Source organism: Hypanus sabinus, chromosome 1 (genome assembly GCF_030144855.1).
Source record: "Hypanus sabinus isolate sHypSab1 chromosome 1, sHypSab1.hap1, whole genome shotgun sequence".
NCBI lineage: Eukaryota > Metazoa > Chordata > Chondrichthyes > Myliobatiformes > Dasyatidae > Hypanus > Hypanus sabinus.
The window spans coordinates 136,333,369-136,358,764 of record NC_082706.1 but is presented as its reverse complement, the minus strand read 5'-3'; positions in this window follow the sequence as shown (position 1 = coordinate 136,358,764).

Genomic DNA, 25,396 nt, shown 5'->3' with positions numbered 1-25,396 from the left:
GAATGTACAAGGGTATACGTGCTATCGTAGGGATAGAAATGTGGGCAGAGGGGGGTGGGATGGCCCTGTTGGTGAGGAATGAGATTCAGTCCTTTGCAAGGGGGGGGGGACATACGATCAGGAGAAGTAGAGTCTGTGTGGATAGAATTGAGGAACAGTAAGGGCAAAAGGACTCTAATGGGTGTTGTCTATAGGCCACCAAACAGTAGCATGGATATTGGGTGCAAGTTGAATAGGGAGTTAACATTGGCATGTGGCAAAGGTAACATCGCAGTAGTTATGGGGGATTTCAACATGCAGGTGAACTGGGAGAATCAGGTTGGTGCTGGACTCCAGGATAGGGAGTTTGTTGAGTGCCTATGGGATGCATTGTTGGATTAGCTTGTACGAGAGCCGACCAGGGACAAGGTTATTCTGAATTTAGTGTTATATAATGAACAGGATTTGATAAGCGATCTTGAAGTAAAGGAGCCATTAGGAGGTAGTGACCATAATATGATGAGTTTTCATCTGCAATTTGAAAAGGATAAGGGCAGCTCGGAGGTGTCAGTGTTGCAGTTGAACAAAGGAGACTATGGAGCCATGAGGGAGGAGCTGGCCAAAGTTAACTGGACGGATATCCCAGCAGAAAAGACAGTGGAACAGCAATGGCAGGTATTCTTGGGAATAATGCACAAGGTGCAAAATCAGTTCATCCCCCAGAGAAGGAAGGATTCAAAGGGGGAAAAGGGGCCACAGTGGTTGACAAAGGAAGTCAGAGATTGCATAGCATTTAAAAAAAAGAGGTATAACAGAGCTAAGGTGAGTGGGAGGACAGATGATTGGGAAATTTTTAAGGAACAACAGAACTTTACTAAAAAGGCAATACGGGGAGAAAAAATGAGGTACGAACGCAAGCTAGCCAGGAATATAAAGAAGGATAGCAAAAGCTTTTTTTTATATATATATATATATATATATATATATATATATATATATAAAAAAAAAGGTATATGAAGAGAAAGAATATAGTTAAGAACAATGTTGGGCCTTGAAGAATGAATTGGGTGAAATTGTCATGGGAAACAGAGAAATGGCAGAAGAATTTAATAAGTACTTTAGATCTGTCTTCACTAAGGAAGACACAAGCAATCTCCCAGATGGATGGATGGGCCAAGGACATAGGCTAACAGAGGAAATGAAACAGATTGACATTAGGAAGGAAACAGTGATGAGTAGACTGATGGGACTGAAGGCTGACAAATCCCCAGGTCCAGATGGTCTGCATCCTAGGGTACTAAAGGAGGTGGCCCTGGAAATTGCAAATGCATTGGTAATCATTTTCCAATGTTCCTTAGATCCAGGTTCAGTTCCTGAGGATTGGAGAATGGCTAATGTTAGCCCACTTTTTAAGAAAGGAGGGAGGGAGAAAACGGAGAACTATCGACCTGTCAGCCTAACATCAGTAGTGAGGAAGATGCTAGAGTCCATTATTAAAGATGAAATAGTGGTATATCTAGATAGCAGTGATAGGATTGGGCCGAGCCAACATGGATTTACCAAGGGTAAATCATGCTTGACTAACCTATTGGAGTTTTTCGAGGATGTAACCAGGAAGTTAGACAAGGGAGATCCAGTGGATGTAGTGTACCTCGATTTTCAGAAGGCATTTGATAAGGTCCCACATAGGAGATTGATGGGTAAAATCAAAGCTCATGGCATTGGGGGGGGGGGGAAGACATTGACATGGATAGAAAACTGGTTGGCAGATAGAAAGCAAAGGGTAGCGGTGAATGAGTGTTTCTTGGAATGGCAGGTGGTGACTAGTGGGGTGCCACAGGGCTCGGTATTGGGACCACAGCTGTTTACGATTTACATCAACGATTTAGATGAAGGCATTGAGAATAACATCAGCAAGTTTGCTGATGATACTAAGCTGGGTTACAGTGTGACATGTGATGAGGATGTTAGGAGAATTCAGGGTGACTTGGATAGGCTGGGTGAGTGGGCAGATACTTGGCAGATGACGTTTAATGTGAATAAGTGTGAGGTTATCCACTTTGGGAGTAAGAACAGGAGGGCAGATTATTATCTGAACGGTGTAAAGTTAGGTAAGGGAGAAATACAAAGAGATCTAGGAGTCCTTGTTCATCAGTCACTGAAGGTGAATGAGCAAGTACAGCAGGCAGTGAAAAAGGCTAATGGAATGTTGGCCTTTATTACAAAGGGAATTGAGTACAAGAGCAAGGAAATCCTCTTGCATTTGTACAGGGCCCTGGTGAGACCACACCTGGAGTATTGTGTACAGTTTTGGTCTCCAGGGTTAAGGAAGGACATCCTGGCTGTAGAGGAAGTGCAGCGTAGATTCACGAGGTTAATTCCTGGGACGTCTGGACTGTCTTACGCAGAGAGGTTAGAGAGACTGGGCTTGTACACGCTGGAATTAAGGAGATTGAGAGGGGATCTGATTGCAACATAAAAGATTATTAAGGGATTGGACAAGATAGAGGCAGGAAATATGTTCCAGATGCTGGGAGAGTCCAGTACTAGAGGGCATGGTTTGAGAATAAGGGGTAGGTCATTTAGGATAGAGTTAAGGAAAAACTTCTTCTCCCAGAGAGTTGTGGGGGTCTGGAATGCACTGCCTCGGAAGGCAGTGGAGGCCAATTCTCTGGATGCTTTCAAGAAGGAGCAAGATAGGTATCTTATAGATAGGGGAATCAAGGTGTTTGGGGACAAGGCAGGAACCGGGTATTGATAGTAGATGATCAGCCATGATCTCAAAATGGCGATGTAGGCTCGAAGGGCCGAATGGTCTACTTCTGCACCTATTGTCTATTGTCTGTCAAATGTGTTTAGAATTCTTTGAGGAAGTAACAAGCAGGGCAGACAAAGGTCAGGCAGTGGATGTTATTTACTTAGATTTTCAGAAGGCATTTGATAAGGTGCCTCACATGAGGCTGCTTAAGGTAAAATTCCATAGTGTTACAGGATATATACTGGCATGGATACAGGAATGGCTGACAGGCAGGACTCCCAGAAGGTTCATTCACGGGTTCAGTCTGTGGTAAAGAAGGCAAATGCAATGTTGGAATTTATTTCGAGGGGAATAGAATATAAAACAAGGAGATAATGCTGAAGTGTTATAAAACACTAACCAGGCTGCATTTGGACTATTGTCAACAGTTTTTGGCCCCTTATCTCAGAAATGATGTATTATCATTGGAGAATCCAGAGGTGGTTCATGAGGATTATTCCGCGAATGAACAGGTCAACACATGAGGGCCATTTGGCAGCTTTGGAGCTGTACTCACTGAAATTTAGAAGAATGCATGGGGATCTCATTGAAACCTACCGAATGTTGAAAGGACTAGATAGGGTGGATGTGGAGAGGATGTTTCCTCTGGTGGGGGTATTCAGAATTATTCAGAATCAGATTTATTATCACTGGTGTGTCGAGAAATTTGTTAACTTAGCGGAAGCAGTTCAATGAAATACATAATATAGAAGAAAAAAATATACATATATTGAATAGATAAAAATTGTGCAAAAATAACAGAAATAATTGTATGTTAAAAAGTTAGGTAGTGTTCATAGGTTCAATGTCCATTTAGGAAACGGATGGCAGAGGGGAAGAAGCTGTTCCTGAATCGCTGAGTGTGTGCATTCAGGCTTTTGTAGGGTTAGGGTTACTGCCTTTCTGAGACACCGCTCCTTGAAGATGTCCTGGGTACTTTGTAGGCTTGTACCCAAGATAGAGCCGACTAAATTTACAACCCTCTACAGCTTCTTTCAGTCCTGTGCAGTAGTCACTCCATACCAGACAGTGATGCAGCCTATCAGAATGCTCCCCACGGTACATCTATATAAGTTTTTGAGTGTATTTATTGACAAAGCAAATCTCTTCAAACTCCTAATGAAGTACAGTCACTGTCTTGCCTTCTTTGTAACTGCATTGATATCTTAGGACCAAGTTAGGTCCTCAGAGATCTTGACACCCAGGAACTTGAAACTGCTCACTCTCTCCACTTCTGATCCCTCTGAGGATTGGTATGTGTTCATTCATTCTACCCTTCCTGAAGTCCACTATCAGCTCTTTATGACGTTGAGTGCAAGGTTGTTGCTGCAACACCACTTTTGTATGCCCTCTCGCCTCCATCTGGGATTCGACCAACAATTTTCATCAGCAAATTTATAGATGGTATTTGAGCTATGCCTAGCCACACAGTCATGGGTATAGAGTACAGAAGTGGGCTAAACACACACCCGAGGTGCACCAGTGTTGATCGTCAGTGAAGAGGAGTTATTATCACTAATCCACAGAGATTGTATTCTTCTGCTTAGTATGTCAAGGATCCAATTGCCGAGGCAATTCTGGAACTTCTCAATCAGGATTGTGGGAATAATAGTGTTAAATGCTGAGCTATATTTGATGAACAGCATCCTGACATAGGTGTTTGTGTTGTTCAGGTGGTCTAAGGCCACGTGGAGAGCCATTGAGATTGCATCTGCCGTTGACCTATTGTGGTAATAGGCAAATTGCAATGGGTCCAGATCCTTGCTGAGGCAGGAGTTCAGTCTCGTCGTGACCAACCTCTCAAAGCATTTCATCACTGCAGATGCCGGTGCTACCGGGCAATAGTCATTAAGGCAGCTCACATAATTGTTGCCTTTTTGAAGCAGTGGAAGCAGTGGAAGCTGTCCATAGCAGTGGAAGGTTGAAAATGTTCTTGGATACTCCAGCAGTTGGTTGGCACAAATTTACAGAGCCTGACCAGGCTCCATTGGGACCTTCTGCCTTGCGAGGGTTCGTTGTCTTTAAAGACAGTCTAACATTGGCGTCTGACAGAGATCGCAGGGTCACCGAGTGCAACAGGGAACTTCACAGCTGTAGTTGTGTTCTTCCTTTCCAAGCGGGTATAGAAGGTGTTGAGTTCATCTGGTAGTGAAGCATCGCTGCCATCCATGCTATTGGGTTTCGCTTTGTAGAAAGTAATGTCTTGCAGACCCTGCCAGAGTTGTTGTACATTCCAATGTTGCCTCCAATTGTTGCTTCACCTTTGAAATAGCCCTCTGCATATTATACCTGGTTTTCTGGTATAGACCGGGGTCTCCAGACTTAAATGCCTTCAGCAGATGATGTACCTCCTGGTTCATCCATGAGGGCACACCCTCAAAAAACAGAAGGAAGGAGGAATATTTTTAGGCAAAGAATGGTGATTCTGTGGAATGCTTTGCCACAGACTATAGTGGAGGCCAAATCCGTGGGTGTATTCAAAACAGAAGTTGGTCAGGGCATCAAGGGATATGGTGAGACTACAGGAGTATGGGGGTTGAATGGGATCCAGAGTCAGCCATGATGTAATAGCAGAACAGATTTGATGGGCTGAAAGGCCTAATTCTGCTCCTATGTCTTATGGTCTTAGTTTTGTCTGTTGCGCAGAGGTGCCAGGAGCCTGTCTTCGTGATGCCAGCACTTCCGTTTCAGAAACAATGGTCCATCAAGCCATTCAAATTCCCCTAAATCTTAGAGAAGTCATCAGATCTTTGGCAGGGTAATAACCAACAGGACATAGTCAGTCACTATGTTTATCATGTGTTTCTCATCAACATACAGGGTAAATGGTTAACCTGTACTGCAGATTCTTAAAGCAGAAGCAATAAACACTCACCTTTAAAGTTTGAAATGCTTTCAGCTGTTCTTCATTAAGAGTCACAGGGTAGCCTGAGCACTTTCTACCTCCCAGCAGATTGAGTGGTTGGGCAACAGTTGATTGATGTACCATTAGAGGGATTAGCTTGTCAATACATTGATTTGCAATGGTTCATCTTCAGTGCTGCTTCTCTTCACTCCCTTGGTCTTTATTGGAGCATGCTGTGACATAGCTGCCAATATTAACCTCTGGATAATATTGGAGGGGCCACTGTAGAAGCCGTGTCATGTCCAAGCTGTAATTCCTTGGAATTTAGATGGTGGCGCTGTACTTCCACAGAATTTGAATAGTGGCACTGTCTCAGGGAATGTTCAACATAGGGAGTGTTTCCCAAGGAGACGTTTCACTGGAAGTGTCACAAGCATCATCACTGGAAGCATCACTGACATGATCACCCACTTGAAATCCCTGCTTTGCTTTTTGATAATGCTTCAGATAGCTTTGAAGCTCCAAATAATGCACTTCCAAGTTTATCATGTTTCACGTCTCTTTCCCAGTCGATTAGTAAATGTCTATACTCGCTCTGTTAACTTTTCATTTGCTCAGTTAACTCAAGTTTGATTAAACCAACTTATGAGTCTTAGCACCAACTCATACTTTCCAGGATTTTCCTTTCCCTCAGGCATTCTGGATCTTGTCACATACTTCCTTAATAAACATAACATTATTAGGATTTTTCATCTGAATTTTTTTCATTAATCTCATCAAACTTAGATGTTATATTCAGGTAAGAGCTCAGTTTCTTGACTTGGACCATTGTTTTAATTCAATCTCGTGTACCATTTAATTTGTACATACATTATTACTTTGACAGCAACCTCGAAATATTATTTGATCACATGTGAAGCATCGAAGGATAGTGTCTAAATCATTATAGGACTGCAGTAGAAATCTTACTTTTTTCTTCTTGCTTGTAAACTTCTCTCACTTCACTCAATCACAATCTAGGTATTTTTTAAGCACTAGGTTACAAATGGAAATTTTTCTTCTCACTCCTCTGGCTGATACGTATTGTACCCCACCATATTTAATTATTTTCTTACTCCATCAGCTTGAACATATTTAATTTTTACAGATGCATTTTTCAAAATAGTAAGTAGTAGTTTTCTGATTCATACTTCCAACCAAAGATGCATTGAAGCCAGAACTAGTTGATTCTCAAACAACTTGGAAAAGAAGCAGCTCCTGCCACTTTTGTTCATATACTAAAAATTTTCACTTCATCTGTGATTATTCCAAATTCTTAAATCTTCACAGCCATCCTCGCTGTCTATGCTGAATTGCTGGATTCTGATCATTTTAATCCAAGATTCTTTTGGAAGTCAAAAAGAGGCATAAAACTTACTGCTTCATGATTGTTTTATTAAGTGCTAATAGAACAAAGAATTTGGAAGCCAATCAGATGGCCCCCATTGAATTTTTGGAACACCAGAGAAGCTTCCAGAACAACACAAAGAACTACAACCACTAGAGCGCGCACTGAATAATTGCATATACAATGCTATGACCACTAGGAAAACATGTACATAGCTAATTTTATAAAATAAGCAGGCAGTTGAATGTTAAACTGCACAGAAATTAACAATTATATAATCTAATTCAACAAGACCCTGCATCCACCCAAAACTTCAATGCTTTCAGTACTACATCAAGTAAGCTCATTTCCAAAGTTCTAGAACTAGAACTCAACAACTGCTTTGCATCTGGATCCTCGACTGCCTGCCCAAAAGACTACAATCAGTAAGGGCAAACACCAGCACTCCACAAAGATTACTGTCAACAATGGCTACACTGGCAATACCCTACATGACTCCTTGTACAATCGCAACTGACTCTGCTCTACCTCTATCTCCAAGTTTCCAGATGATACTAATGCAGTGGGACATAATGAGGAGTCAGAACATAGGAAGGAGATAGAGAACCAAATGACATGGTGTCATGACAACACACTGTCCCTCAAGTCAGCAACGAAGAGCTGGCCATTGACTTCAGGAAGAGTGTGGTGCACCTGAACTGTCAACTGTGCTGAGGTCAAGAGGGTTGTGAGCTTCAAATTGCTGGGCATGAACATCACCCACAGCCTGTCTGGTCCAACCACATCCACACCACAGCCAAGAATACTCACCAGTCTTTGCTCCCTCAGGAAGTTAAACAAATTTGGCAGGTTTATCAATGCACCATAGAAAACATTCTATCTGGATGCATCGTGGTCTAATATGGCAACTGCTCTGGCCGTGACTGCAAGAAACTGCATAGAGTTGTGAACACAGCTCAGCACATCATGGAAACCAACTTCCCCTCCACAGACTCAGTCTATAATTCTGACTATGTACAGTAATTAGCGTAATCAAAGTCTAGACACCTAAACATTATTTCTTCTCTCATCAGACAGAAGATACAAAAATCTATCACCAGGTTCAAGAACAACTTCTAACTCACTGTTATAACACTACTGGATGATCACCAAGGATGATAAGATGGACTCCTGACTTCACAATCTACCTCATAATGACCTTATACTTATTGTCTGCCTATATTGCATTTTCTCTGCAATTATAATCTGATACGAGACTAACTGAATGCACTGTTGTAATTAATTAATCTATGTGAATGGTATGCAGGACATATTTTATTGCTGTACCTTGGTGGTGTTTGGCATCTACCTGTCTTGAAGGGCAATGGGTGATGATGATCATCACAAGTCCTGGGCCGGGGTGAAAGATATGGAGATCCTGAGATGCTCAGTCATCAAGATCCCCCTCTCGGCCTCACCAGTGTGGTCTAAAGGAAACTTCATGAAGCAATACGTTTGGCTCCAGCTTGGCTGCAGGAGCTGGGTCTCCACTCTGGGTTTACTCCCATATCCTTTGTCTTCTCCTGACGCTGTCTACAAGACAGTGGACTTGGTACATGAATGTATCAATTTAACAATCTACCATCTTCCAATTCCTCCCCCCCCCCCCCACATATGCTCTTCAACTTGCTGAATTCCTTCAGCAGATTAACTACTGCTCCAGTTCCACATCTGCAGTCTGTCGTGCCTTGTTCAAGACACAAGGCATCCTTGAAGATGGTGCCACTAAATGGTGACTCTGCATTCAACTCTGATGGGAATCATCAAATATTCTCATTTAGGACTACTACAGCTGAAAATCATCGTCACAGCCATGAGTACTTCAGTAAGCAACATCATTTTAAGATTTAAAAAAAATTGTTGTTCCTCACAATTGGCAGACTCAAGTCACAAGTACAGTTCCCCTTTATGAAAAAGGAGGTAAGGAAAATTTGCTGGTTTACAGGCACAATTGAAATGCAGAGTTCTTAGACCCCCCCCCCCCCCCACCAGATGGGGAATGTACAGCCTCTGGAAAATAAACTGAAGACTTCAGAGCAAGTTTGCAGATACCAGAGGGACTTTGCTTTACAGAAACGTGGCTTTCCACCCCTCCCCCCACCATTAAGTATGTAGTGATGCAGCCAGAGGGCCTCACCATCTATCAGAGGGCAGGACAGCTGAGTCTTTAAATAGAAGAGGAGGTGGAGCATGCTTCATGATTAATTCATTGTGCTGTACAGATGTGGCAGTTCTATCTCAATCTTGCTCACACAACCTGGAATACCTAGTGGTCAAATGCCAACCATTTTATCTGCTGAGATGTACATTCCACCTCTGGTCAACATCAGTGAGGTACTGGAGGAGCTGGGCACCGTGACTAGCAGTCAGGAAACAGCGTACCCTGACACATTCAATGCCATTGCGGAAGATTTCAATCAGGCCAGCTTGAAGAAGTCTTCGAACAACTACCACCAACATAAGATCTGTGGAACCAGAGGAGCTAACACTCTTGACCATTGCTATACCACCATCAAGAACGCTTACTGTGCCAACCCACACCTGCACTATGAAAGTCTGATCACCTGTCTGTACTTCTATTCCCAGAGTACAGGCAGAGACTAAAGATCGCAGCATCAGTGGTGAGGACCAAGAAAATATGATCAAGGGAGGTGGACTAACCCTTTCAGATCTGCTTTGAGTTGGTGGCCTGAACAATATTCAGGGATTCATTTGAAAATCTTGCTGAATACACCAGAGTTGTCACAAATTTCATCAAGACCTGTGTGGATAAGTGTCTGCTTTCAAGAACAAGCTGGACAGACCTCAACCAAAATCAGTGGATGAACAAGGTGATTCATAGTCTGTTGAAGGCTAGATCTATGACATTCAAGAATGGTGATCCAGAGCGATATCAGAAGTCCAAGTATTAACTATGGAAAACGACTTCAAGAGTGAAAAAATAATTCTGATTGAAGTTAGCGACAGAATCGAATGTATGTCAGTTCTGGCAGAGTTTGTGAGCCATTACATCCTAAAAGGCAAAGTTTAACATCAAGATTGGCCGTGATGCTTCTCTCTCAGATATGCTCAACACCTCTTATGGATGCTTTGAAAGGGAGAATAAAACTACATCTCTGCAAATCCCTGCAGCACCTGGTGAACCAGTGATCTTGGGCTTGGAGGCCAATGTCAGAACACCTTTCAAGAGGGTGAACCCTCGTGAAGCATCAAACCACTGACAGATCTCATCTCCAATCTCTCACTGCCACACTTGTAGTTTCCCACCTACTTCGAAACAGCAACAATCATACCAGTGCCCAAGAAGAGCAGGGTGAGCTGTCTCAATGACAGTTGCACTCAATTCTTTTACGATGAAGTGCTTTGAGAGATTGGTCATGGTCAGAATCAACTCCCGCCTATGCAAGGACCAGGACCTGATTGCAATTTGCCCATTGCCACAACAAGTCTGCAGCAGATGCAATTCCGGTGGCTCTCCATTCAAATTTAGATCACTTGGACAATAGGAATACCTATGTCAGGGTGTTGTTTATTGATTACAGCTCAGCGTTCAATACATTCATACTCTCAGTACTAATCCACAAGTTCCAAGACCTGGGTATCTTTACCTTTCTCTGCAACTAGATCCTTGACATCCTTACCAGAAGGCCATAATCAGCAAAAACACCTCCTCATAGCCAACAATCAACACTGGCTCATGCCAAGGATGCATGCTTAGCCCACTGCTCTATTTTCTCTACACCCATGACTAGATGGCTAGGCACAGTTCAAATGCCATTCATAAATTTGCTGATAAATCAACTGTAACTGGCTGTGGTGAACTACATATACCTGTCTGGACACGCCCCCCCCCCCCCCCCCCCCCCCGCTGACTGCTCCTGTGGCTCCTCCCACAGACCCCTGTATAAAGCTGATTGAGGCCTGAGCCCTGCCCTCAGTCTCCAGGATGTAGTATGGTGGTTAATTACTGCTTGTTCTTTCTTCCAGTCAATAAAAGCCAGTATCTCATCTCACGTCTCAGAGAGTTATTGATGGTGCATCAATTTTTTTGACTGGAAGTTTAAAACATGGACAGCATTTTACGTCCAGAAAAATTAGACCTTGATCCGCAAGACTCCGAAGTAGCTCTTGCCTTTGAACTCTGGCCTGTATGCTTCCAATCATACTTGGAACAGATTCCAGTGACTGAGCCTGCCACGAAGTACAAAATATTACTATCTAGAGCAAGTCCGAAAGTATTCTCCCTTATCAGGGACCTGCCGACCTCCAAGGGGCCCGGGACGCCCTTAAAAGACAGTACCTGTGGCCGGTGAACACCGTCTATGCAAGACATCGCTTAGCTACGCGGCGACAGCGGGCCGATGAGTCAAACGCTATGTTTCTCCGAGCCCTACAGACACTCGTGCAAACTTATGACTGCAAAGCTCTGACGGTGGAACAACATTCGGAGCTGCTAGTACGAGACGCCTTCGTTACGGGGATCAGGTCAGTGTACGTGCGCCAGCGGCTGCTGGAAAATGCCGATCTTACGTTACGCTCAGCGATCGAGACGGCCGACATGCTGGAGGCTGCTCTGCACAATGCTGACGCTGTCCAGCCGTGCGATCCCCCGCCGGTTCCGTGGACACCTCAGACCCCACCGCCGCCGGTTCAGCGAGCGAATTCACCACTGCCATTGACAGTCGCGATTCCACGAACTCCCCGAACCCGACCACAGCTGCTGCCAGTTGTAACTCCGCTCAGTGTTACTTCTGCGGACTCGAAAAGCACCCCCGAAAATGCTGCTTAGCCCGAGAAGTGACCTGCTCCAGCTGCGGGAAGAAGGGCCATTTCACCAAGGTCTGTAAGTCTAAACCACGAACGGGGTCAAGCAGCACTGCACGTGAGGCATGGGGGCCTCCATCTTGCCTGCCCGCCTCGTGCGAGGCATGGGGGCCGCCATCTTGCCTGCCCGCCTCGTGCAAGGCATGGGGGCCGCCATCTTGCCTGCCCGCCTCGTGCAAGGCATGGGGGCCGCCATCTTTGTCGGTGCCACATCACCCAGCCCCCAACCCACCGGTGCTTACCGGGCACCAAGACGGCGGTTCAACTCTGGCCACCGTAACCCTCAACCAAAGCGCCCCACACCAGCTTGCAAGGTCAATGATGGACATTCTGGTGGAGCAGCACTGCGAGTTTTATTCACCCGGACACAGTGCAACGCTGCAGACTCGTGACACGGCTGGTAAGCCAGAGGGTCACCATGGCTTCTGGGTCGCATTCCACAGACATCTGGAGGGGTTGTGTAGTGACATTGGTGGTGCAGGGCACAGAATATCGGAACTTTGCGCTACTGGACATGTAGCTGTGTGCGCCTGTGCTATTGGGGCTGACTTCCAGAGCCACCTCGAAAGTGTGACTATGGCATATGACGGGCCCGTCCCACCACTCACTGTCCGGAATCCTCAGTTTTGTGGGACTTCGTCATATATCCCACTACTGACCACACACACTCACCGACCCGCACATCCCACCCAGCACCATGCCAACAGCTGCACTACTGACACCACTTGCAGCCTCTCCACTCTCAAGATCCCTCTCCCACTGCTGTTCACCAACTTGACCCCCGACTGTAAACCTGTGGCAACTAAAAGCAGGAGGTACTGCGAGGGGGACAGGGCCTTCATTCAGTCAGAGGTGCAGCAGCTGCTCAGGGAGGGGATCATTGAGCCAAGCTCAAGCCCTTGGAGGGCCCAAGTGGTTGTTGTTCGGACCGGGCAGAAAAATAGGATGGTCATGGACTATAGCCAGACCATCAATAGGTTCACGCAGCTTAACGCGTACCCCCTACCCCGCATCGCAGATATGGTCAACCAGATAGCTCAGTACAAGGTGTACTCGACAATAGATCTGAAATCCGCTTATCACCAGCTCCCCATCCGCCCAGAGGACCGCCCCTACACCGCCTTCGAGGCGGGCGGCAGGCTCTATCACTTCCTGCGCGTCCCCTTCGGTGTCACAAATAGTGTCTCTGTCTTCCAGAGGGAAATGGACCGGATGGTGGACCAGTGCCAAATGAAGGCCACATTTCCCTATCTGGATAACATCACCATCTGTGGTCACGACTGGTTGGATCACAACGCCAACCTCCAACGATTTTTCCAAGTGGCCAAAGCCCTGAACCTTACTTATAACAGGGACAAGTGTGTGTTCGGAACCACTCGACTCGACTCGCTATCCTCGGGTATGTCGTGGAGAACGGGGTCATTGGCCCTGATCCCGACTGTATGCGCCCCCTGTTAGAACTCCCTCTTCCCACCACACTCAAAGCCCTCAGACGGTGCCTGGGCTTCTTTTCCTATTATGCCCAATGGGTCCCCCATTACGCAGACAAGGCCCACCCCCTGGTTAAGTCTACCACATTTCCCCTCTCTGCCGAGGCCCGCGCAGCCTTCAGCTGCATTAAAGGGGACATTGCCAAAGCAATGATGCATGTGGTGGACGAGACCATTCCCTTCCAAGTAGAGAGTGACGCCTCTGATTTCGCGCTGGCTGCTACCCTCGATCAGGCAGGCAGGCCAGTAGCATTCTTTTCTCGTACCCTTCAAGGCCCTGAAATTCGGCACTCCGCGGTGGAGAAAGAAGCCCAGGCCATAGTGGAAGCTATTAGGCACTGGAGGCACTATCTCGCTGGCAAAAGGTTCACCTTGCTGACCGACCAGTGCTCAGTTGCATTCATGTTCAGCAACTAACAGCAGGGCAGAATCAAAAATGATAAAATTTTGCGGTGGAGAATAGAACTCTCCACCTACAACTATGATATCCTGTACCGGCCTGGAAGGCTCAATGGAAGGGCCCTGATGCCCTACCCCAGGGAGTGTGTGCCAGCACACAGCTCGACCAGCTATACGCCCTCCATGCAGATCTTTGCCACCCGGGGGTCACCCGATTTTACCATTTCATGAAAGCCTGGAACCTGCCATACTCCCTGGAGGACATCAGGACAATGACCAGGGACTGCCAAGTCTGCGCTGAGTGCAAACTGCACTTCTACCGTCCTGAAAAGGCGCAACTTATCAAGGCCACCAGTCCCTTTGAGTGACTGAGTGTTGACTTTAAGGGCCCCCTTCCCTCCAGCGACCGCAATGTCTACTTTCTCAACATTATCGACGAGTACTCACGGTTCCCCTTTGCCATCCCCTGCCCCGACACCACTACCACGTCCGTCATAAAAGCCCTGCGCCAGCTCTTCACTCTGTTCAGATATCCCTGCTATATCCACAGTGATAGAGGGTCCTCCTTTATGAGTGACGAGCTGCGCCGGTACCTGCTAGCTAGGGGCATTGCTACTAGAAGGACCACCAGCTATAATCCCCGGGGAAACGGACAGGTGGAGGGGGAGAATGCCACACTTTTAGCCCTTAAGTCAAAAGGGTTGCCGGTCTCTCGATGGCAGGAGGTCCTCCCCGAGGCACTCCACTCTATCTGCTCCCTGTTATGTACGTACACCAATGCCACCCCTCATGAGCGCCTATTCTCTTTTCCCAGGAAGTCTGCCACTGGGACCACCCTTCCAGCTTGGCTGACATCCCCAGTGCCAGTGCTGCTCCGGAGACATGTGAGGAGCAATAAATACTCCCCGCTGGTCGAGAGGGTTCACCTTCTACATGCGAACCCCCAGTATGCTTATGTGGTCTTACCTGACGGGCGGGAGGACACGGTCTCCATACGCGACCTGGCGCCCGCAGGAGCAGCAGACCACTACTCCGAACACTCTCCGGTAACTATGAACCCTGTACCCGAGGTGACACCGCGCACACCAAGCCCTACACAGACTCCTCACGACACTCCTATACTGGGCGTCTCACACGCGCATGAGGGATCACTGACACCTAGTGGGCTGACACCTCCAGTCAGGCCGGAACCAGCACAACCACTGTCTCTGGTGCAATCACAGCCGGAGCTACGTAGATCGCAGCGACAGATTCGACCACCTGTTAGACTTAACCTGTAAATATACTCGTAAGAAACTTCGCCCCATGGGGACTCTCTTTTAAAACAAAGGGGGGGGGGTGAATGTGGTGAACTACATATACCTGTCTGGACATGCCCCCCCCCCCCCCACTGACTGCTCCTGTGGCTCCTCCCACAGACCCCGGTATAAAGGCGATTGAGGCCTGAGCCCTGCCCTCAGTCTCCAGGATGTAGTATGGTGGTCAATTACTGCTTGTTCTTTCTTCCAGTCAATAAAAGCCAATTATCTCGCCTCACGTCTAAGAGAGTTATTGATGGTGCATCACTGGCATAATTTCTGATGGTGATATAGAGTACAGGAATGAGTTAGGTCTGCTGGTTGAGTGGTGTTGCAACAACAACTTTGCATTCAACATTGGTAAGACCAAGGAATTGATTGTGAACTTCAGGAAGGACATCATGAGGGAACACATACCTGTCTTCATCAAGGGATCAGAAGTGGAAAGAGTGGGCAGTTTCAAGTTCTTGAGTGTCAACATCTCTGAATATTTATCCAGGGCTCAATACAGTGAGGCATTTACAAAGAAGGCACGGCAGTGACTATATTTCATTTGGAGTTTGCAGAGACTTTGTATGCCACCAAGTACTCTCGCAAATTTCTAAAGGTCCTCTGTGGAAAGCACTAACTGGTTCCATCACTATCTGGTAGGAGGATCCACAGTACAGGATTGGAAAAATGCTGCATAAAGTTACAAACTCAGCCAACTCCATCATGGGCACTCTCCTCCCCAGCATCGACGACACCTTCAAAAGGCAATGCTTCAAAAAGGCAGCATCCATCATTAAGGACCTTCAACACCCAGGTCATGCCCTCTTCTCATTGCCACCATCAAGGAGGAGGCAAAGAAGCCTAAATACACACATTCAACATTTCAAGAGCAGCTTCTTTCCTTCCACCACCAGATTTCTCAATGGACAATGAACCCATGACACTGCCTCACTACATTTATTCTTTTTTTCCCCCTTTTTGCACTTTTAATAAATATAAATACTTATTGTAATTTATCTTTATTATGTATTGCAACATATTGCTGGTGCAAAGCAGCAACTTCATGACATACAACAGTCATATTAAACTTGCTTCTGATTCTGCTTCTCATTGATATCTATACTAGATTCTGATAAATCCACATGAACTCCTTCTGAGGAGAGTGCATTTCTCTGAGGAGTTATGATACATCAGGTATGGTCTAAGCAGATTCTGCATCACTGAGGACTAACGTTTTGTATTCTGATCTGCTATATATAATAATTTAGAGGACCAGTTGATTTTTTAGTTATTTTCTATAGCCACTCATGGATTTATAATAATCTATAAATGAAGACAGCCCACACACCTCTCCTCATGTATGATGATTCTAGATTTGCATCATTTGTAATACTCTTGAACAAGTGCATCTGAGAAAGTCTGGTTAGTAAAACATTGACATATGGAGTTTAAGAATCACAAAACAATAGAGAGGAAATTGGTCTAACATCAGAAAGCAGAGGGAAGTAGTAAATGGTCGCTTTATTCAGAAAGTGGATGGTACACAGAAGATTTCAATAGGGAATTTTATAGGCCCATGTGGGAGAATGTGGTGAGCACCATGAGCTTGATGGGCAGAATGGTCTCTATTGTGGCAAAACCATAATCTGACATTTTGAACTTTAACAATTCAATAATGAATGACTGTAGCATATTAAAATAAATTGTTAAACTTTAAAAACAAAACAGATAAAAATAAACAAATAATGCTATTTAATAATTAAGATAAATTCTAATAATTTTTAGGTATTTCCTCTCAAAGGCCATTCTGGAGGCAGGGCTTTAACAGACTGCCACCTGAGCCCATCACTATTAAGACCTCTCTGAAAATTTTGGATTTGATCATTACTGAGGGAGCATCTTCAACCTGATTTTGGTCCTGTCTCCATAGTTGCTGCTCGACCTACTATGCATCTCCAGCGTTCCTTGTTATTTATTTTTGGGAATGGATGTAGCCAAATATTAGAGATTTTGCTTATGTCAGGGAGTTCATATATTGACACACTGGACCCCTTGGTTTCAGGGCTATGGTAAAATGATGAGTTTGATGCTCTGCAGAGGCCTGGACTCTTGTACATGAGTTGAATCCCACCATTGGAGTTGAAGCACAAGTATGCGCAGTGAAAGGCCATTGGCTCCTTGACTTTCTCTACCTTTCTTCAAGATCATCACTGAGCTTCTAGCTCAGTTCCGTTCTCCTGTCCTACATAGATGGTCTGGGACTATTTTCCTAGCAGCAAAGCAGGATGAGCTTTTGAGGGTTTATAAATTTGTGGATCTCTAATTCAAAGACAGCCATTGATAGATAATCAATTGCCCACTGGGTGGATATTTTCAAAAGTACACCACCTTTTAAGTGAATAAAAATTTTCCCCATTTCAGTCTAATTTAAATACAGTCAATGAGTTAAATTTTCACATGAAAACATGCTAGTTTGAGCAAAATCAAAAATACCTACAAAATTATTTTAAAAATCCTTCAGAAAATCTGCCATCTGACAAGACAGAGGCAATCTGGTCTCTGTCTTCCTGTAGCATCACACAATAATGAGGTAGAGTACAGGATAGAGTGTGTAGTGGTTTGAAGACAACAGCTGCTCATTATAAGCAAAATGAAGGAGCTGATCACTGGCATCAGGAAGCAGAGAGGAGTATAAGTCCTTGTCTGTATCAATGGTTCAAAGGTGGAGATAGTTGAGAACTTCAAGTTCCTAGGGGTAATTATCACCAACAATTTGTCCTGGTCCAGCAGAGGAAGCACACCAAAGCCTTTACGTCCTCAGAGAACAAAGGAAATTTGGCATGTTCCCAATGACTTGTACCAATTTTTACAGATGCACCATGGAAACCATCCTACTCAGATGCACCACTGCTTGGTATGGCAAGTATTCTGCCCAACACAACAAGACATTATGGAGATTTGTGAACACAGCCCAGTCCATCACTCAAACCAGCCTCCCCCCCCACCATTTACTCTATCTACACATTCTGCTGCCTCAGAAAAGCAGCCAAATTTAATCAAGCGCCCCAGCCCCCCCACTCGCACCCCCACCATGGTCATTCTCCTTGCTACCATCTGCCCCACCATTCCTTCATGGAGCAGAAGGTATACAATCTTGAAAATACACACCACTAGGCTCGACGACAGTTATAAGACTCTTTACCAGATCTCTCATACGGCATAAACTAATTTGGATTTGCTGGTGCAAACCTTGATTGCATGCACACAGAGGTCTTTATTTTAATAAGGTAATTATTGGTCAATTTCATCTGATTGCATTATTAAGGTCACCAATTGGCTATTTGTACAGAGCTGCGTGGCATGAAGAAAGCAAACGATTTATCTCAGCAGCTGAGACTCCTCATTACCACCCCTCCTTCCTGTGTGCTGGGCAGGATTATTTGTTTAAAAAATTGTCAACAATACTTTACTCACATTTGTTGAGAGTGTATTTATCTACTTGGTTATCTGCAAGGATCTTTTCAATGTGGTATCTGCAGCCATTTATCATTCTGGTGGAACTTACTGCTTGCTAACCAGTGGCAACAGCCCTAGACATTCTCTCTTCTCCCTCCTCCCAGTGGGCTGAAGATGGAAAAGCCTGAAAACATCTACCACCAGGCTCAAGGACAGCTTTTACTCCACTGTAAAAAAACTACTGAATGGTTCTTTTGTGCAATAAAATGGGACTTTTGAACTCAAAGCCTACCTTGTAGCGCAGTGCAGGCAGAAAATAAGGCGTAAAGCCAATCACTCTTCACCCTCTCCTGGACTCTTGAACAGATTCTTTGTATGTTAAGATGGAATCTTGGTCTCACAATCTACCTCGTTATGATCTTACACCTTATTGTTTGCCCACGCCACACTTTCTCTGTGGCTGAATCACTTTATTCTGCATTGTGTTATGTTTTGTCACTTCAAAAATAATTGAATGTAAAACACTGTAGAGTCGGGGATATCATGTACGCTTCAGTATTACTTTAGTGAGACATGCACATATGACGTGGTGATGCAGTGACATATGCCATTCGTGTACTTTTACATATAACCCATAATGAATTATGTAAACAGCAAAGAATGCTTAATCAAATAAAGTGAGTGTGTGTGTGTATATATCTCAGGATCTGAGGATCTGAGGCCTCCTTCATGGTGGTTGTAGCAGTTGGCTCTGGGGCTGCAGAAAGTGGTTCTGACAGCTCTGGACATCTTTCTTCTGGATGAGTTGGCATCTTGAACAGTTTATGCGAGCTGCTTGACCTAATAATCTATCACAGGCCACCAGCTTCAAGGCAATGTTTTCATTTAGACCATGTCTGGATGACCAACATGTAGCTCTCCAACACTTTAGCTCTCAGCTTGGATGGTAAAACAACTTTCAATCCCGACATAAGGCAACCTGGGTTAAGATCAAGTTCATCCTAGTCTGGGAAAAGGACTTTCTGCTGCAAATTTCATCTATTTTGGGTTGCTATGTAGACCTGAGACAGCTTGGCATCTTTTCTGGTTTCCCTTTTGATCATCTCTACCGTAACAAGGAAACTTTTGAAACGTGTAAGGGAGAAAACATCAAGAGAAGAGTCCTCTTTTGTAAATTTTTCAAGTATTTCCTTTTCCAAAGGATAATCCATCAACATTTCTATGTGACATACTGGATGTCCGTGGTGAACTCTGAAATAAAAGAAAGATGTTGCTGCTGTCAAGCAGACCAAGGTTCAGAGACTTCAGCTGTGGCAAATTTTAGGGGCTTATGATCCACAAAAGTCGTAAATGGATGGCTCTCTAGGAGAAAACGAAAATGTTACACTGACAAACACAGGTCAAGAAGCTCACGGTCGAACGTTCTGTACTTGCGCTTGCAAAGGTGAAGCTCTTGACTGAAAAAGACAAGACGCCGCCAAATGCTATTGACTAACTATTCAGCACAGTACTGTCTGCGCAATCCGACGCATCAGTGGTGAGTAATCGGCATGACTGGGAAGGGGTGCGCCAGTGGCATTGCACTAAACAGTGCCTGCATAGTGTCTGAAAATGCCTTGGACCTTTCCTCTGTCCAGTCCACGATGTGCTTGGCTGCTTTGCTCTAAGGCCCTTATAGAGGGGGCGCATAAGCTGAGCTGCTTTAGGACAAAACGGTGATAAAAGTTCACCGTGCCCAAAAACTCCTGCAGGGCCTTAATGGTGACTGGCCAAGGGAAGCGCTTAATGGCCTCAACTTTAGCCGGCGGGGAACTGCCACTGCTACGTTGATACAGTGTCTGAGGAAATCAACCATGGGCAATCCAAACTGGCACCTCACTGGATTGACGATAAGACCCTGCTGTCTAAGCCGTTTGAAAAGAGTTCTCAAGTGTAAGAGATGTTCACCCCTAGAAGAGCTGACTACCAAAATGTCATCTAGGTTAACAAACAGGACTGGAAAATCGCTGAGAACACTGTCCATGAGGCACTGAAAGGTCTGGGCTGCTTTTTCAGCCCAAATGGCATTCAAAGGAACTCAAGCAAACCAAACGGTGTAATGACAGCGGTTTCAGGAATGTCACTCGGGTGGACAGGGACCTGGTGATAACCGTGAACGATGTCCAACTTCGAGAAAATAATTTTCCCTGCCAAGTGGGCAGAGAAATCCTGGATGAGTGGGATCGGGTATTGCTCAGGGGTCGTGGCATCTGAGGCGGTGGTAATCACCACGTGGATGCTACCCGACCCCTGGTTTTCACGCGATGCGGAGAGGGGAAGCTCATGGATTGTTGGTCCGCCTGGCAATACCCAGGTGCCCCGTGGCATCAAACTCAGCCTTGGCGATGACCAGTCTCTCTGGGTTGAGGCACCTGGCGTAAGTGGGCGGGCCAGTTGTGAGGGTATGGTGCTCCGCTCCACCTCATGATTAGCAGTGGAGGAGGAGAAGGTGGGCTCGGTCAGGTCTGGGAACTAGGCGAGGAGGCGGAGGTGGAAAGGGTGCTGGACAACTTTGAAGTGTCGGTGGCTCTGAGTGTGCCAGAGAGGGAGTAGAAAGTCTCTGCATTGATGAGGCGCCGGTTCTGGACATCAAAGAGCAGGCGGCTGGAGCAGAGGAAGTCGGCCCCCAGCAGGGTCATAGACACCGTCACCAACACAAAATTCCAGCGGAATTTCTGCCTGCCAAAGCAAAACTCCATCTTACACTTAGCAAAAGTCTGGATGGTGCTGCCATTCACAGCCTCGAGTGATGGTCCATATTCCCCATTTCATATGTCCAATTTAGACACAGGCAGGATGCTCACCTGAGCACCTGTGTCACAAAGGAAACGGTACCCGGAAACAGAGTCTGTAGTGAACAACAAACTGCCTGACCTGCCGACGCCCATGGCAGCTAATAGGCAGCAACATTCAAACAAGCTGGATGAACTCAGCAGGTTGGGCAGCATCATTTGAAAGGAGCAGTCAACATTTCGGGCCGAGACATTAACTGCTCCTTTCAACCGATGCTGCCCGACCTGCTGAGTTCATCCAGCTTGTTTGTACATATTTATTTGACCACAGCATCTGCAGTGTACTTTGTGTTTAATATGCAGCAAGCTGTTGCATTTTCCCAACTCCTGGAATCTGCAGGGTGGGTGGCACTTCTTAGCTCTTGGCCCCAACCTCACGTGGTAGAAACACAGGGTACAAAACTGTTGTCACGGCGATTGTCTTATGTTCAATCATCCAGCCATGTGGTCACACAGGCCATCTTGGTGATGGAAAGCACCTTGTCATCCTCTCTCACTAGAGCCTGGAGGTCTTTAAGGGGAGAGCCAGCCAGAGCCGACTGCATCTCACCTGGTAGCTGTTTCAGGAAAAGCTGTCTGAAGGTGAAGCATGGCTGATGTCCACCAAAGAGGGACATCATGTAGTCCACCAACTCTGACGGCTTGGAGTCGCCTAAGCCAGGCAGTGAGAGGAACCAACAGGCGCACTCAGACTCGGAAAGTTTGAAAATCTCTAGAATTAGTTACTTAAGGGTCTCGTAACTGCCGACTTCCAGCAGGTGCTGTAGGATGCTCATCACTCTGTTCATCATAGAGTTGTCTAACACTACAACAACGTAGTAATATTTCGTGTCATCTTGCAAGATTCCCCACACTGCGAACTGGGCCACTGCCTGAGCGAACCAAATGGCGGCATGTTCCCGCCAGAACTCAGGGAGCTTGAGAGCAATGGCAGTTGCAGTCATGATTGTAAACAAGCAAAATCACGCTGCAATCATCTGGAGGAGCATCGGGGTCACCAGTGTAGGAGTGTCGACAAAAATCGACATGAGTGTAATCACTTCTAACTTACACTTTATTACAAGCAAACAAATGGCGCCATCAGAAACACCTTTAATACTGTGGTGGTGGTGATTTAAAAATGGATGATGCTTAACTGGATTTCAGAAAGCCTTTGACAAGATTCTGCACATTAAGATGTTAAGCAAGATAAGAGCCCATGGCATTACAGGAAATATACTAACTAGCATTGAAAGAAGGAGGCAAAGAAGGGGAATAAAAAGGGTCTCTTCTAGTTGACTGCCAGTCACTCAGTGTGTCAGAGGTCAGTACTGGGACTGCTTTTTTTTGCTTATATGTCAATGATTTGGGTGACAGAATGGATGATTTTGTGGCCACGTTTGCAGATAATATGAAGATAGATGGAGAGAAAGGTAGTGTTGAGGAAACAGGGAGTCTGCAGAATGACTTAGATAGATTAGGAAAATGGGCAAAAAAGTGGCAGATGGAATATAGTATTGGGAAGTGTAAGGTCATGTAATTTGGTAGGAAGAATAAAGACAAAGACTATTTTCTAAATAGGGAGAAAATTCAGAAACCAGAGGTGCAAAGGACTTTGGAGTCCTCATGCAGGAATCCCTAAAGGTTAACTTGCTGCTTAAACAAATTAAACATTTGCTTATGTTTTGAAAGTTCCAGAAAAGCAAAGATGTAATGCTTAGGCTTTATAAGGCACTGGTCAGATAATACTTGGAAGTACTGTGAGCTGTTTGGGCCACTTACCTAAGATGTGCTGGCATTGGAGAGGGTCCAGAGGAGGATCATGGCAATAATTCCAGAATGAAAGGGTTACCATGTGAGAAGCACTTGATGGCTCTGGACCTGAACTTGTTGGAGTTTAAAAGAATGGGGGTGGGGAGGGGGAATCTCATTGAACCCTATCGAATATTGAAAGGTCTAGATAGAATGCATATGGAGAAGATGTGTTGGGGGAATATAGGACCAGAGGCACAGCCTCAGAAAAGAGGGATGTCCCTTTAGAACAAAGAGGAAGAGGAATTTCATAGCTAGAGGTAAATCGATAGAATTTATTCCCATAGATAGCCAAGACATTGGATATTATTTAATGTGGAAGCTGATAGGTTCTTGATTAGCAAGTATGTCAAAGGTTATGGGGAAAAGACAGGAGAATAGTATTGAGAGGGATAATAAATCAGCCGTAATGGAATACAGAGCAGGCTTGAAGGACTGAATGCCTTAACTCTACTTCTGTCTTATGATCTTATAGTCTAAGATGCTTTTCTTTGAATTTACTTTGGGCCTCACACTTGGAATGGCATGACAGCATAATATTTAGTGTAATGCTTTAACATTTAGTGTTACAGGAGCAAGTGATCGGGATTCAACTGCACTGCTGTAAGGAATTTGCACATTTGCCCCATGTCTGCGTGGGTTTCCTCTGGGTATTCCAGTTTCCTCCAAAGTTCCAAAGGTGTACGACTTAGTAGGTTAATTGGCTATACGGGTGTAACTGGGCAGTGAAGGTTCATTGGGCCAGAAGGGCCTGTTACTGTGCTGTATTGCTAAATAAAAATAAAGAAAATAAAGTAGTAACCGTTAGGGAGGCATTTCATAGAAACAAGGTGAGAAAAGTACATTATGATGAGAGCACAGCTTACTTGCAGGTAGAATATTCAGCGCTTGTAGTAGAAGATAGCAAATGCCCAGATGACAGATAACATGCTTTTCTTCTAGTGTATACTGAGCCTCATTAAGACAGTGGACAAAGTTATGAATTAGAGAAAAAGTCACTGAGATGTATTTAAAAATATTGTGCAGAATAGGATAATGAATTTATTCCAGAAGTGGAAGTAGAACCAGCTACTGAGGAGGAACCCCAGTGTAAAGATATATAACTACTAACATACAGGAATATAATGCAGGGAAAATCAGAGGGATATCAACATATTCCCCTCAATAATATTTCAAGAATAGAAACCTTAGAGTCATAAAACACAGAAACAGGTCCTTTAGCCCAACTGGTCCATGCTGACCAACAAGCACATCCTTGCTAGCCCTGTTTGCCAGAATTTGGCTCCTGACCTCCTAAAATAGGGGTTTCCTACCTTTTTATGCCATGAACCAATACCATTAGCAAAGGTGTCTGTGTACTTCAGGTTGGGAACCTCTGTTTTGCAGTTTTCCAATCCGTGTACTTGTCCAACTGTCTTTTAACAGTTATTATTTTACCTGTCTCGTCAATTTCTTCTGGTGGCTTATTCCACATAGATTCCACACTATGTGTTAAAAAAAAAGTTTCCCCTCAAGGTCCTCTTAGATCTTTCCCTGCTCACCTTAAACCTATGCCCTCTAGTTCTTGATTTCCCCAACCCTGAGGAAAATGACTGCACACATTCACTCTCTCCATTTCCTTCATGATTTTACATGATTATCTCTTGGTCTCCTGTTTTAGGAATAAAGTCCTCGCTTTTCTACCCTTTCCCTATGACTCAGTCTCTCAAGTCCAGGCAGCCTCTTCGGAAATCTTTTCTGCATGTGTAGCACCCCAAGAAAGGGAGATGATGAACATAACAAACACACTGTACTGTTTACTCCTCAGTAACTTAACGGTGCCTCCAGTTAACTGGATAACAATAGGCAATGAGATGTGCATTAAACCAAATTCAACCCTTTTCCCATTTATGCTTTTATTCATTTAACATTTGGGCCTTTTTTGGTTTAACTATAATTTCTGTAATTGCATGGGAACACATCACTTTAATTCTAGAGGAACAAAAACATAACACAAAATATAAAAAATACTCCAATAAACTATCATCCTCTTTTATCAGCAAATACTGCATATGCACCCAAACCATTACGCCATGTGCTTATGGCACTGTCTCCATGCAGCTTTAATGCTTCAATTATACAAGCCACGTGGGTGAAAACAACCTTTTTTCCCTGTTTCAAACAAATATATCTCAAAGAATTATACAAACCTTCAGAAAAAAAAACTTAAACATTTTTCTAAGAAACTGAATGTGCCACTTTGCTTAAAATTCCAATTATTTTCTGTATT